This window comes from Corapipo altera, unplaced genomic scaffold (assembly GCF_003945725.1).
Source record: "Corapipo altera isolate COAL_440 unplaced genomic scaffold, ASM394572v1 2, whole genome shotgun sequence".
NCBI classification, from domain to species: Eukaryota; Metazoa; Chordata; class Aves; order Passeriformes; family Pipridae; genus Corapipo; species Corapipo altera.
In genome coordinates, this window is record NW_020884890.1 from 10,859,385 (window position 1) to 10,875,243 (window position 15,859).

Genomic DNA, 15,859 nt, shown 5'->3' on the forward strand with positions numbered 1-15,859 from the left:
CCTTTGGAAAAGGCTGCAGAGTAAATCAGGGGCCTTGCCCACAAGATTAGCAGACTTGCCAAGAAGGAGCAAACAGTGAGGAGAAGACTGGAGGAAGATGCTGGCATTGTTAATAGTCTTTTATAAAAGACTTTTATAAAGGACTTTTACAGCTTTATAAAGACTTTACAGCTTTATAAAGGCTGTCCCCCTGCCAGACTGACAGACCTGGTGGATGTTGGCCCTGTCTTGAGGTGGGTTCTTGGAGCTGGATGAGCCACAAAGTGCTGTACAACCTATGTGACCTCACATATCTAGGATGATTATCGCTAACTGATGCTTTGCTAGTGTCTTGTTGAGTTTCAGAGAGGACCGAGTGGGAAGCAGAGGCAGGGTGCCCTGGAATGGGCTCACAATAGTTGTAGGGAGAGAGGATTCCCTAATCCTGCCAGTATAACCGGGCAGTGCTCCCTTTACTGGAGGCCAGAGTGTATTTTTCAAATGGTTGGTCTGCCTTTTAGGCCATACATACCTTTCTGGCCAGTGCACTCTTGGACACAGACACCTCTGTCAGACATACAGAAGATATAGACTTGCACTGACATAAATATAACCTCAGCTGCAGAAGGGTGGCCATTTTAAGTTTCTTTGCCCTGTTACTGTCTCAAAGAGCAATTTCTGTGAAAGGGATTCTCCTCTGTCATCTTCTGGGCTAGGAGTCATGCCTGGGACCTGTAGCAGCTCCGTGAGCACCACAGTCCTGACAAACAGCACATTCTAAGGTCCTGAAATATTGCACATTCTAATGGGATTCAGAAAGCTTCACAGAGGACGGATAATGCTTTATTTTACCCACAGCGTGCAGAGGCATGAGCAAATGGCAGTTCTTTCTATGGATGAGGAAGGGAACAGGGTCATTTTAATTCTAGAAGCAATTTGGTTACTACAGTTTGTCTCCATTTACATTTAAGTAGTAATGCATCCTGCTTATGCATTTATGTCCATTGTTTAACTTAAGGCTCACAGATAGTACATAGAAAATGTTTACACTTTTTCAATCAAATATTTCTAGAACATTTTCCCTTTGTTCTCTGTCCTATAAGTTAAGCTTCAGTGTTGCATGTCATTCAGGAGACCTATTTTCTGCTGACTAGATTTTTTCAGGTCCTTCTGCCATGTCTTTTTTCAGTTTTTCAAGAAAATGGCCAGCTTTCTTTTTTAAAGGCTTCTGAAATCCTTCATGGGCATCCGAAAAAGGAGTTTCTCTCTTCTTTGCAGTACAAAAGCATTAGAGATTTTTTCAGTCTTCTACAGGGTGAAGGTCTCGAAACGTAAAGTTATTTTCCTTGAAACCTTACAAGCTTAACATCAATGCTTTCTGTGGAACAGCTCTCACTGGAAGAGATTTATATAATCCTTGTACCTCAAAAAGATATCTTGCAATTACGCCAAATCTTTTTGTGAGAAACTCAGGAAAATTTAGTGCATCACTGAGCAGTTAACATCTGTGATTTCCTACAGAGTTCTGAGATTTAAATCAATTAGCAGTGATTGGGACTGTTTATAGAGGCCTTTCAAGTGGAGCAAGCATATGCTGGAATTTGAAACTAAGTTTTTAAGTTCCTGCACCAAGTGGCCATCCTGCAAATTTTAAAAAATATTTTGACCAAAATTACTGGTTTAGTTAATAACTCATTGTTCTTAGAAGAAGCTATTTTTAGTCTTTTAAACAAAACTGAAATCATAAAGTTTGGAGAAAAAAGCGATTTTCATTTTATTTTCCTCTTTTCCATTTCTCAACATCTAACTGTTCATGCTGCACTAAAATCACATGAACCTGAAATAACATCAATTAATTAATTGCAACAAAACAACCAGCCCTGCATGGAGTGGTCTTGAAAATTTTCTCCTGCCTATTAAATTTATAAACCTACTGCATCAAATCGAATTACACTCAGAAGTGCTGTATGCAGTTTTTGTAAGGGATCAAAGCCACTGATAACAGCAGTTAGTTTTGCAGAACTGTACTGCAAAGTTTTAAACAAACCTGCTTATCTTTCAGTATGGAGAAGGTATCAAATCAAGAAGTTAACTGGGAGTTTGCTGTGGCATTTCCCTAGCCACCCAAAAGTGAATTCCCCAGTTAATCCCAAACTACTGCACCACGAGGAGGGAAGGAGCAACACACTCCCAAACTTTCATGGTCTAGGAGCTTTCCAGACCTTCAAATGAGAAAGGAAAGTGGATTGATTAGAGTCTGCAAGTTCTTAGTGCCTTTAAGTGGATTTACTAGTGCTACCACTTCTGGAAACTGCTTTAATAGAGGAGACTGAAAGTAGGTACCAAGGTACTGTAGATGCCTCAGCACCTGCAGAGGAAGGGAGATGCCATTTATCCCTTTATTGAATGGGAATAAGGAGCTACTGAGAAGTTGTGACACAGAGAAGCTGAGATGCACTAGTGACGCTGGAGAGCAGTTTCACCTTTACACTGAAGGGAATGCTAGATAGTGGCTGTTGATGTAAAAATTACTATTGCATATTAGAACTGAGGTAGAAAGGATAAGTACAAATGCTTATTTCCATACTGTTATGTTGTCAGGGAAAAATTGGAGAAAACCAATTCAATGATGAAATGCTTTTAAAAAATTGAAAGTTGATGGGAGACACAATTATGTTTTATTCAATAGGCACTTTCACTGAAGAGGACAATTATTGAATAGCAAACAAGATCCTAAGCCATCATTACTCAGTAGCGAACTAAGCCTGGAGCTGGCCTAGCAACTATAACCTGGGAACAACATCGGCAACCGTTTGCCCATGACTTTTTAAAGCTAAATAAATGTTTTCATGAAGAAAAGTGGGGATGGGGTGGGGTGGGGGGATGTGTGGAAGTGCACAAAGTGCAACTTCTTTGTGGATATACATCTGAATTTTCAAAGAGGGTTCTCTGTCCCCGTTGCTCCCTGTGTAAGTTTCCTTTCCTGGGGACAAGGACATGGGGGCCAAGAAAGTCAAAGATCCCCACAATGCTTTTGCGGAAGCTGCAGGGCTGACTACTGACAGGCTATAGCAGGGCCACCAGACCTTTCTCTTGCTGTTACCACCCAAGATATTTTCACAGCTTCTTCTCACAGTCATATTCATTCCTCTTGCAAAGACAGGAGCCTGCAAGTTGCATTTCCCCCAAATCTTCAGCCAAATGGCCACTTGAACTCTGGTCTTCCTAGTCTGGATGTTATGTGTCCTGTTTCTCCTCTCCTCTTCAGTCCTCTGCATTCTTTGGCCATCCCACCAGCACCCTTGCCTCACAGGCATATTTTAGTTCTTTCTGCCCTTGGCATTTACAGTCTGAGCAAATGCAGCCACAGAGGTTTTGTCCTGTTGAGCATCATGTCTTCAAGGTGAACATTTACCTCCCTGGATTTGCCTGCATGGTAAGTGCCAGCAACACTGTTACTCCAACAGTAATGGGCTTTTCTTAGAATCACAGAATGGTGGAGATTGGAAGGGCCCTCTGGAGGTCATCTCATCCTAGAGACAGTTGCCCAGGACCGTGTTCAGACAGCTTCTGAATGTCACCCAACCTCCCTGGGCAACCCATGCCAGTGCTGGCTCATCCGCACGGTAAAAAAACTATTTTTGGACGTTCAGACAGAACCTTCTATGTTTCAATTTGTGCCCATTGCCTCTTGTCCTGTCACCTGGGACCACTGTAAAAAGTCTGGCTCTGTCTTCCCTGCAGGTATTTATACACACTGTTAAGACATCCATGAGCCTTCCCTTCTCCAGGATAAACAGCCCCAGCTCCACTGAGAGGGTCTGGTCCCTTCATCATCCTCGAGGTCCTTTGCTGTACTTTCCAGTAGTTCCATGTCTCTCTTGTGCTGGGGAGTCCAGAACTGGATATACACTGCAGGTGTGGTCTCAACAGTGCTGAGAAAAAAGGGTCAGGATCATCTCCCTTGACCTGCTGGGAACACCCTTCCTGATGCATCAGCCTTCTTGGTGGCAAGGGCACATTGCTGGCTTATGATCACCTTGGTGTCAACTAGGACTCCCAAGTAATTTCCTGTCAAGTTGTTTTCCAGCTGGGCAGCCCCAGCCTCTCCTTCTGCCTGGGTGATTCCTCCTCGGGGGCAAGACTTTGCACTCCCCTATATTGAACCTCATGATGTTCTTGTCAACCCATTTCTTCAGCCAGTCAAGGTCCTTCCAAATGGTGACGCAAACATTTGGTATATCAGCCACTCCACCCAGTTTTGTGTCTTCATCCCCCTGACTCACCTCACCTGCAGGGGAAGCCATGACCACAGCCAAAAGTGGGGTCCAGCCCGCTGTCCTACTCCCAGATCTGCCATGGGAAGCAGCCAGGTGCCAGCAACCCCGTGTATCACCGCTGCTCGGGCTCTCTCCAAGCAGCACTCCTGGTGCAGAGATGGCTGGAGGAGACTGTCCTCCAGAAGTCTGTGTCCCTGGCACACCAGTGACCTGAGAGTGACTATTTATTTTGCCCTGCATAACTTGAACAATTTTAATCCTGCCTGTACTGCTCAGCATGTGGATGAAGGCTGTTTGTGTAATTATCTTTCTATAACCTAATTCTGCGGAACGTGGTTCTCATCTACATCGTATCTCCTTTCCACTGCTCTGACATTGCAAAAAGGCACAGGCAGTTAAATCCGCTTTGAGAATCTTTGAACCAGCAACTATAGCAAAACAAGTGAAAATTAGTCTCACAGCCTTCCAGAAGTCTGTATTTCCTTTAATTGTGGCAGCTGTTCCTTGTTCTTTCTTCTCACGCGTTACTTTTGTGATACTGGGGTTTTTTTCATCCTAGCTGATCTCATATCACTCTCCACAAGCTTTCTGCATATAAGGCAAATGATGTAAATTTAGGAATGTGTCCTTCCAAAATTTGTCACAGTCCAATTCTTCCTCTATGTTTTCCATTTCAAAGGCAAAATACCTCCAATTTGAGGAGCTTAGTAGTCTGTGATGACTAGGGTGATGACAGACCAGGACAACTGATGTATTTTTTTGTCCTGACATCTCCTTCCATTCTCATTAAGAAAAAAATTCAAATTGCCTTGAAATACAAAATTCGATATTCAGGCTTCACTGTCTTTAATATAGTAATACTGAAATGCTTTACAATAATTTCTAAGTCTTTATTTTCCACTGAACAACACAGGCCTCATATTAAACAGTTTCAAGTGTATTTGAGAGACGAAAGGTGACAGAACTGGTAATTACCTCATTTCTCATTAAAGATGACTTAGTACCCCAGGGACCTATATTAGAATAAATATTCTATCTCCTGTTTATTAACCTTTGTTCTTGAAAATGGTGAATGAGCGCTGATAAAGCTATCATTACTGTGACTGCCTCAGGAGCTGCCTTCCCAGCTCCTAATATGATTTGGAGTCACCTTACCAAAACCAAATTGAACTTGACTATATTATACTCCAGACTATCTGTATCTCTAACATATATTTTAAACCTAAATATATAGGCCATATCAGCTGATGTTTCACTATCTAATATGAGTGAAACCTACTAAATCTTGCATAGTTTTATATATCCTAAGATAGTATATATAAAGTATATAGCATATATGCATATATAACATATATGAGATTTATAACATATATAAGACACATCTGCTGTAGTGAATCAAGTGCAGAAATACGTGGAGTCCTTAAGTTACCTTGGATAATGTTTATTTTGGAGGGTGAACTCTTTTTTGGTAATGAACACAAACTTTCTTATGTGCTATGAGAACATGTTGCTTCAAAACGAAGTTCCCAAAATCCTAAATTTGGCTGTTATAGAATAACTTATCTGCTCATATCCAAGACATATGTCCTGAAGCAGAGAGTTATACTGCTTCAATAACCGATCATTTTGAATCTGGCAATTTCCCCTTAATGTCAGCACTAATGAAGTATTATTATTTCAACTGCAGAACCTTAAAAGAAACAGAACAAACAATGAGGAAATAAAATAAGCATTGATTTAATAACAAAACAGGACCATGCCTTGATGGAGAACAGTCAGCTGCGGAATATCTGAGTGGTACCATGTCATTTTGGGCAAGCTTTGTAGGATTCAGTCAAGTATAAGAAACAAGTTAACTGAAATCAAGAGTACTAAGCTCTCAATGTGCTCAGTCACCATATTCAGTGTAAAGTAACCCAGTAAGATTTATTATCCTTGTGCATATTGATATTTTTGGGCTCAGGGACCAGACAACAAAACAGTTTTCCTTTATAGTTGTACCATATTTTTTTTTGCATAAAACTTCAAATTTCTTTTTCCAATCCAAAAAATTGACAAATTTGATGCCTTGTAACAATTTCAAAACTATCAAAAAGATTTAGGGCTGAATTCAAACATCCTGCTATGGATGCCTGTCATGGACACTGAAATTATTTTAGTCATTGCCTATCTAATAAGCCATGACCCTGGACTCCAGACAATGAATGTTCTGAATCACTCAAGTTTCTAAACTGTTCATGGGGGATGGATAGAATATGGTTGTCAAATGCTCTGCCTCTACCAGCACTAATGGATCTGGGCAACAGTAAGTTTTCACTGGCATTAAAAAATCTCCAGAGAAAAAAAATCTGGCATTTATATAGCCTTTTTTACTTTTTGCTATAAGGATCCCCAAGAATGATGACAACCATTTTTGATAAGAACTGGAAGATATACTTGAAACTCAGCTACACTGATTTGTTACCTTTTAACTTCCTTGCCTGATGGTCACACTGACAGGTTTGACACTTTATTTAGTGGGGACTGGTATTAATATCTTCTTGGCTAGACATTAGACACCTACTTCACCTTATTATTTTCCTATGCATCTCCTCAAAGGGCTGATGCCTTTCAGTAGCATTTGTTGCAAGTAGAACCCACAGGAGCACAAAATGACAGATGAGAATATGAAGACTTCTAGCTATCCATTATCGAGCTCAGTACTCATAAATGTCATAGGAAGCCACACTATGGGCAGGTAACCAGTACATTTGCCAAAGTCCCTCAAAATTATACATGTTTATAAGTTTGGAAGGGAACACTCAGCTGTCTTGGTTTATTTAATAACTGAAGATTACACAGTGTGAATCAAAACACAATCAATCCTACATTTCTCTGCTTGAGAGCCCTAGCCAATTATTTTAGACCACAGAATCTCAGTTTTACTGTATATGACAGGTATACAACTGGAATGTGCTCAGTATGATTTCAAATGGAAAAAACAATACAGCGAGAAATACATGGCAAGAAAAGAAAGTCCATGTCTCATCTTTTGAAGATGAGCATTTCAGCTTTGGGCTAAAGAGTCTTTATCAAGCTCAGGGAATATTTTACAGTGATATCCTGAGTGAGCAGCTTTGACAGGTGAGATCCTACATAAATGGTACAGCAGGGTCAAGTCAATCAGTCATTGATACTCAAGGAACAAAGTCCTGCTCTTCAGAATCTTTGTCTTCCCTTTTTAATCCTCTTCCAGGAGAAACTAAACCAATAAAACCAGGGTGAATGTCTTCTGCTTTGTGAATCATAGCAATGTGTTGTGAGGTCAGAAAGCCATCAGAGCTGGCACGGAGAAGTGGGCAGGACTGCACAGCTGGCACAGCAGAGCCACACCTGTTGCTGAGTCTTTAGATGGTACCACTGAGCCAGCCCCATATCTAGGAAGAGTCCTGCCTTAGGTACCCCACATCCTGGTGATGAGTATATTCACCAAACACTGATGGTCAGATCTCCTGAGGCAAAGGTAGGGTCTGAATCTGTGCCTCCTACAGCCCAGGTAAGTGCCGTACCCACCTAGTCAGCATTTAAAACTGGGACTTTCACATCTCCACTCCTGTTAAAAAGCAAGCCTAATGTTCACCACTTTTTTTTTTTTCCGAAAAAAAAAGAGCACAGCACTCAACTCTTAGAAAGGGTTCAGAGTTGCTAAGACACAGAAGCCTGTTTCATAAGCAGCTCCTGATTGCCAGATTAGGTGCTTGCTTGCAATTTTCCCATCCCTGTGACTCCCAGGGATGCAGCCTAGTGGGGCCATGCACAGCATGAGCTTGATAATTCCACCAGGCTGCTCTGCTAGTCCCACATGCTGCAGCATCTCACTTTCATTTGTCAAGCTTGTTTTCAGTGTGCCCTCAGCCTTAAAATGGTTGCTACGGAGTGATGCTTTTTGCTTGGGAAAACAAAAAGAGGAATGTGAAAAAAAATGGGCAAATACTTAGGGGCAGGCATTATTACATCTATGCCTTTGTTGCCTTGCTTAGGAAATGGCAGCAGTAATTCCCTTTGCTGCTTTATGACTTAAAAGCCAGAGTAAATTGCTAGCAAATGTTCTGACATGATTGCTAGTAAACTACTTGTATCCCCAGCAAACCAGGAGCTGCTCATGAGCAAAGAAAGAAATGGAGAAAGACAAACTCACTCTAACACAGAAGTTCACTCTTTCAGAGAGGAATTAAAACACAGCATGGCTCAAGTGCATGGGTGACAAATTCCTTCAGGACCACTGAGATTCAGGTATGCTCACCAGCATCCTGCTAAGAGCCTCTGTAGCGATCCCTCACTGCGGGAAGAAGTGACTTCCCCTTGTTGCTTCTAGGTGACCACATCCCCAGTTGCCTAGTGGTGCTGTGCCAGCCTTCAGCATGAAATGTCTTTTTAACCAGGTGCTTTAAGTCCATCTGAGTTAAAGCAAAATCCAAGTGGATTTATTTACAGCATCCAAAGTAGACACCACTGTAACAAAGGAGTTTAAGGCATAACAAAGAAGCCTATGCTCAGCCTGCTTATAAGGAAAATTATGAAAGGTTCTTTTTACTCCATATCCTTCTCATTTGCTGTGGGTACTCTCCTGACACGTCAACGACACTGTTTCCCTGTGTACCATATGTCACAGACTGCACTAATTAGAGAAAAACCTCTCCTCCACACCAATGCCTACAACTACTGTCCTTTCCAGGGGCTCTGAGTAGATTTAAGTTTTCCTCTTGAAATTTTCTTTCTTTCCATCTGAAACTCACTTCCTTCTAACTTACTCAGCAGATGATCTTGACACTTCTCCAGTTAAATTAAGAAAGTCTCACTTCTCTGGAGATGCAAATGTCACTTTGTCAGAGCAGCTGTCATCCCCTGTACTTTACTAGCCAAGAAGCACCTTCTTGACTGAGTGCCACTTTACCTGCTGAACCTCTCCTTCCCTGCTATGATGAGTCAATTGCTTTTAATACAAAGGTGTCTCCAGGCACTGAAGTTTGTATTTAAAATCAGCTAGAACATTCATAAACACCCTTGGCACAAACATCCAATGCAACAAGTGAACACAGTCATTATCATCTCTTGAATGAGACGGTAATGCTGGGCTTAAGGCAACTGAAGGAGACAGAGAGAAAAAGCTTTCTTCCAAACATGCCATGAAAATATCACAAAGCATTGACAACAGAACAGCCTTTGGCACCTGTAACAGATACTTTCCTGGAAAATGTCATATTTTCAATACACATTAACTCTCTGTGGAACAAGAGGCAAATATAAATAGCAGTTGAAGGGAAAAGTCCAAGCTATTTTGCGTGTACTTTTGAATAAGGGTCAATTTTATTTCAAGCTCCTGGGATGACCTTTAAGGTTTTCTTTAAGGCTTTCTATATGTTTCGTGACAGAATGACAAGGAAATGACAGGGGACCTGACAGCTCTATTAACTGCAGGAAAAAGATGGGCGAGAGCTGTGTTAAATCACCTCTGGATAACAAGCTGGATTTCAGAATGCAGCCCCAATTCTTGCAGGACAAATCATGATGTGACAGGTTAGTGGTAGATGAAGCAACAGAACCTGAGGACTTCTTTTATATTCAGGGCCTTTGCTAACATACCTACTATATATAGTGCAAAGAAGGCAGGAAAAGTCCTGCACAAGAGGTCCAGGCTCAACAAAAAGCAGATTTCAGTAACCTGCAAAAGGCTTCCTGGACAAGTCTTTGAGTAAGATGCTCTGTGTGTAATCATGCCAGTGTTTTACCCTGGCAGCACTCCATCCTAACAAATCTACTGGTTTGGTTGCTTATTCCTTACCTTTCCCTTCCCATTTGCACCACAGGTCAGGGGTCTGGAGTTAGTGGCTGTAGGGGTGCAGGGAGGGCTGTTGTCACAGTTTCCACTCCAGAATCTTTCTGTTGCCTCATTACAAATCAAGAAAGGCAAGACAGGATTCCCACGGAGAACCCAAGCTGTGTTCCTACACACTACCATGCTGCAGGGATGGGGGCAACTCCAAGGGCATTAGTGTGTGACGATCAAACGCATTTATGTCACAGAGTCCAAGTCAAGGGTAGTGTTTGCCCACAGCCAGGAAGCTCTCTCTTGGGGAATTACTGGTATTCAGTGCATTCAAACAAACTTTGGTTTTCCCCCTATTAAAATATGTCCACTTGAATCATAACAAGCTATCCAGACATGAGTTGTTGGTAAGCTATGCTTGACTAAAACATTGGCAGTTGCTCTTTTTTGTTTCTTCTTTCTTGGTTAGCTGTTGTAGAAATGTGCTTCTTCCGAGCTCTTCAAGAGAAATGCTTAACTGGAGAAAATTCTTCCCTTGTCTTCCCTTTCGTTGGCCTGTGAAAAAGAATTGTAAATAAGGATGGAAGAGAAAAGAAAAACAAAATTTATAGAGAACACAAAACCCCAAAACATCAATATTTTTGTTTCTGTTCTGAGGTGGTATTGAAAACACAATTTACTGGGGGACAAAAACCCCTGAAAAATAGCCGAGACAATTAACATATTCTGAGAGATATTTAGGCTACTGTTTTTGTGGAAAAACAGGGATCTTTTTGTGTGGAATGGTTTTAAACCTCTTTTATTAGGTCTTTAATACATTGCAAAAGTCAAGAAGGGACCAGAAAAAGGCTTTCTATTATGTGGAAGCATAGAGACAGACACACAATAGGCATGGGGACAATATTCTTTGCCATATTCCTTACTCAGATCCTTGTCAGTACTGCAAGAGAGTGAAAATCCTTGTAGGATTTTTTACATTCTTTAATGTAATATCTCTCAGCAGCTGTTCTCTCCCTGCTTAACACAATTCCCAACACATTGAATAATAATAAAAAAAGTTATTTCCATTGTTTATCTTGTAACTTTAGTCCAAAAGACACAGAAGGTCCTCCATTTGTGAAAGGGTGAAAATAAATTTAATGGGGAAGCAGGAGGTGCTACCAGTTACCTTTCAACTGTTCTCTTATTGGACATACTAAATATACTTCTCAAACTTACTTTCAGATGAAATTGCTGTATCTGTTGAGAAAGACTGAAAAAATTGCATGTCAATCTGAGAAGAGCAAATACAGAAAGTGTTCCATGGGACTAGAGAGTGACAAGAAATTCAGAAACTGCAAGACATTAATGAGATGTATTGATTTAATTAGCCAGCGTAGCATCATTTATCATGCTAACCACAAGAGATGTGCCCATAACAGCTAGTGCTTGAAGGTCACACTCACATGGAACGTATCTAGTACGCCACACAAATGTCCAGCTGTAAAGATCTGTTTTACTTAGGCTTGGAAAGAAGTCATTGAAAGACAATTCTGAAAAGCCTCCACAGGAATAACACAATGCTATATGCTGTAATCATGTCCACTCAATACCTTAATAATCTGGAGTTTCTGGATTCCCAATGTTTAGTGGATTTAAATGTGGGAGGTAAACAATAAGGACTAACTTGAAGAGTGCTAACTATAATAGAGTCAGAATCATCAAGTTTCAGGTCATTTTATTGTTTTATAACAGCCTGTCAGTCTTTTCTCTCTACTGTCTCTGCCTGTTCATTATTCAGGAAAGAACTTAAATAATGATGAGGCTCTGAAAGAATTCTCAGTAGTAAAAAGCTTCAAAAGGGCTCATTTATGGTCTCAGCTACATAGGGGTAAGACTCAAGTACCCTGATGAAGTGAAAAGAGTTCCTGGGGACACATGCCAGCGTAAATGAGAGTTTAATTTGGCCCCAAATTAGAAACCATTTGTCAGCTGAGGGCTCAGATATCCAACAGCATTCCGTGCTGCCCCTCTGACACTGGATAGTTTTCTAATTGGAACTTCCTTGTCTTACTGTGAAATTATTAAAATGTTTTAAAATTAAGTTTTTAATGTCATTTTGCAAGTGTTCATGTTTGTTTCACTTTTTAAGCAGTGCGTGGATCCATTACTGTTTCCTAAACGTGTATTTCTTTAATTTAAACTGTTTTTAAAAAGGCATAATAGAATCCATGTTTAATAATTTCTTCACCCACCTTCCCACCAGGAAGAATTAGAAAGGCACCTCTCAGGAGCACATATGTTCCAGTTCCATACCTTCTACATGCTGGCCTGGAAGCTCAGCTTTACAAAGCACATGAACCTTTGACCAGGGGAATTTCAGATAAACTGCAACAACTGAAAACTTTGCAAAGCAAAAGCTCTCCTGCATTCCAGGAGGTGAGAAAGTGTTCAGCACTAACACCTACACAAGTGACGATCACCAGGAGGTTGGACACATTTGCAGTGACTTCTGCTCATGGACCTTTTGGATGCCTGAGTTGAACAGGATGTTGCAAATTAGAACCTGCTCACAGCTTTGTCAGTGAGTCTGTTTCTGCTGCATTTAAACTGCCTTTGCAGTGGTTGCACAGGAGAGCCAGTCTAAAGGATTTTTCCTGTTACAGAGAGAATGGGGTACTATGTTATTCTGGCTCTGTTATATGCAGAATATGGAGAGCTGAAGTCTAGTTCTTCTCCCTTTGGTCCCTTCTTGTCATCTTTTAAAGTTCCATTCAGGGTAATTTAAAACTTTTTTTTTTAAGTTAGTGCAGTACTAAATGACCATTTCTAGCACAAAATGGCCAAAGTAATTGCCCAGGGAAGTTGGTGTGACTTTCAGAGGTTAGAGGGCTACGTTCTTACTGACAAAAGAGATACAGGTTACATAGACATCAGATTATTTGCATGGTGCATTAACAGCATGAAAGGAAAAGGCCTGGATGGTAGGGTTTTAGTGAGAATGCAGCCAGTCATCATGGCTCACTGGAAGAGTTCGTCTTCTAGCTTTCTAGCCTGTTTCATGTAATATTTGCCTTACTCTTCAGGTGCTGTTTCTCTTGCTGGATATTCAAGTAGCAAAGGAACATCAGCAAATACGTGAAATTTTTTCTGATACCATCTATATGAGGGACAGGACATTTCTGTGCGTGCACCTCTGTTAAACCTTCCTATATTACATACCCTTCCTAATGACCTGTAGGATGTTCAGCCCAACTAATACAATGAAACTCAGATTATACAAAAATAGCACATACTTGAGAAGTCACCTCCTATGCTTCAGTCAGTGGCAACAAGGATAGACAGCATCCCTCCTAGGTCTTAGCAGCTGTCTGTAAAAGAAGGGACACTTCAGACAATTTATCTGAGCATCTGAAGTGCAGATTTTCTACTTTGGAAAAGGGGTCTCCTAGAATACCTTGCAAAGACATGATTGTTCCCCCTTTTGCAATGCAAATGTTAGATCTGGGTGTTAGACTGAAGTTACATCTTTAAGGCTAATCTTTGCTCCTTTTAAGGCTAATCTTTGCTCCTTTATATGAGGCAGGAAATTCCAAATCTGTGATCAAAGCAACACACATACTTCATAGCCCATTTAACTTTTCATTTTTCGAACAGATGGATTAGGACAAAACAAGCAGTGCACATTTTATGAAGACTGGATATTATATTAATGACAAGTCCACCAGAGTATGAACAAGCTGCTGCAGTTTAATAAAAAGCAGAATTTCCTAGACTCGCATAAACTATTAGCTCATTGACTAAAATAGACCTGCTGTCTCTGTCTGCTGTAGAAGCCCAGCTGCTCTGCTGATCTCAACAAAAGAACAATTGCAGCTACAATAAAAACCCTGGGATCTTGAAAAACATGGGACGATATCAGCTGTTAAAGAGGATAGAAATAACACAGCAGTGAAACTAATAAATAAATACAAACAGGTTTAAGGTGTTCTCTTCAGAAACACTGTCCTATGGGTTATAGATCTGAAGACTAGCTTTTAACAGTTCTGACATACAAGGAACCCATGCAAGCACTTACACATCTCCCCTGTGTAAGTGCTTCAGTTCTTGTTCCTGGCTACATAAATCACAGGCAGGGTAAACGCATTACGAGTAAAGAGAAGGAAATAATATGATCTCCTAGCAGACACTGGGAGCAACAGCTTTTCACTTATGTGCCAAAATGCCACACAACTATTAGTATGGAACAAGATACGCCTTCTTTTAGAAACAGTCTATAGCAAATTCACATTTCATCTACTAAATCCTTGGCTTCTTACAGTCTTTTAGCACGTTTCTCCTAATAACATCCCTCTCAAGACTAGACCGTGCTTTTCTGCTTTTCTCCCATTTTGTAAGCACAGAAGAAAGACAAAGCAGGTACAGATGCACAAAAAAAGAACTAAATGTCCAAATCCCAGCGTGCCAGCCACAAAGCCCCAGGATATCCAGTTACACTGGGCAAAAGCCACAGTGCTGAAAGATAGAAAATGTCTCTGTTCTGATATAATTTGACAGTAAAGAAGAGTTGACAGAGTCCATATAGATGCTCCTGACATATAACAACTCCCTTGGGATAGTGGGTACACATGAAAGTGGGAGACAAACAGATAATACAACATTGACCACGTTGTCCAAATTCAGTGATCACAAATCAGTTCTCTGTTGACAAGACTCATTTTTCACAGCAGCGTCTTTGTCTCCAAGCCTTTGCCAAACAGTTATAACTTCATCAGTGCATTTGGGAATACATTTAACAAAATTGTCTTTTGCAGAAGTGAGATGGTACCAAAGCAATGCAATTTTGAAAAACAACAACACAGAGGGAAGGAGAAAAGCTGTCTAGAAAAACTAGTGAAGATGGCCCTCAATTTCCTGATAAAATGGCCCGGCGCACTGTTACTTGCCTATTCTCTTTAGGAATTACAGGAAAATGAAATTACCAGAGATTTGCAATGTGTGCAACACCATTTCATTAGAAGGATAAGAAGTCCAAATTTCCTTATTATCAACAAATTATGTCAGTATTAAGACTGATCTAATGTTACCTTTGATCTTGAATTCTTCATGAAATCAGATGCACAAGGTACAGTTACCTGAAGTAGCAAGTCCCCACAGTTTCATTGGAGACTGTGTCTAAACACATGACAAATCAGAATTCCTAATGTTTTCCTCTAAATAATTAAAATCCTTTTCATATACATCATCAAAACCTTAAAACCCTGCTTAGATTATGTGACAAAAAACTTCATGGCAGAAAATACCAAATATAAATTTACATGTGTCCTTTTGTGCATTACTGTATCATCTTTGATTAGAGGATTACATTAAATTAATAACTAACAATAGCTTGGATTACCTTCTGCAGCTGTACATGTCATTCCTGTGCATTTGTTGTGCATGCATCAGGGTAATAAAGACCATGGTATACATAAATCACATTGCTAATCAGACAAAGATTACTGCAGAGACTCTGCTCATTCATCCATCCTTCCCTAAAGTCAGGCCACTACCATTAGCAAGCTTATGTTTGAACATTGCTAAACTGACATGAACTGTTACTTGAAATGGACTTAAGCAAGACAAAACATTTCTAGTTGTTGGTGGTAGGCAGAGGAATGCAGAACATCATGGTGACAGACCAACCAGCCTTTGGCTGATCAGTGTAGCCTGCGCTTTAGAAAGACTGCTAGTGACAGGGCAAAAATGGAGCAGTGTATATTCAATGTTTTTAAACACAACTTAACGATAAAAAAAATTCTTCCAACTAGACTTT

The 15,859-nt window shown here is 40.5% G+C and overlaps 1 long non-coding RNA gene across 1 annotated transcript; it reads left to right on the top strand.

Moving 5' to 3' along the window:
* Positions 1-9,522: 9,522 nt before the first annotated feature.
* On the top strand, positions 9,523-15,342 carry LOC113947794. The gene is made up of 3 exons (XR_003527865.1): positions 9,523-9,815; positions 12,311-12,628; positions 13,702-15,342. It is a non-coding gene; the product is annotated as an uncharacterized LOC113947794 (long non-coding RNA).
* Positions 15,343-15,859: the final 517 nt, after the last annotated feature.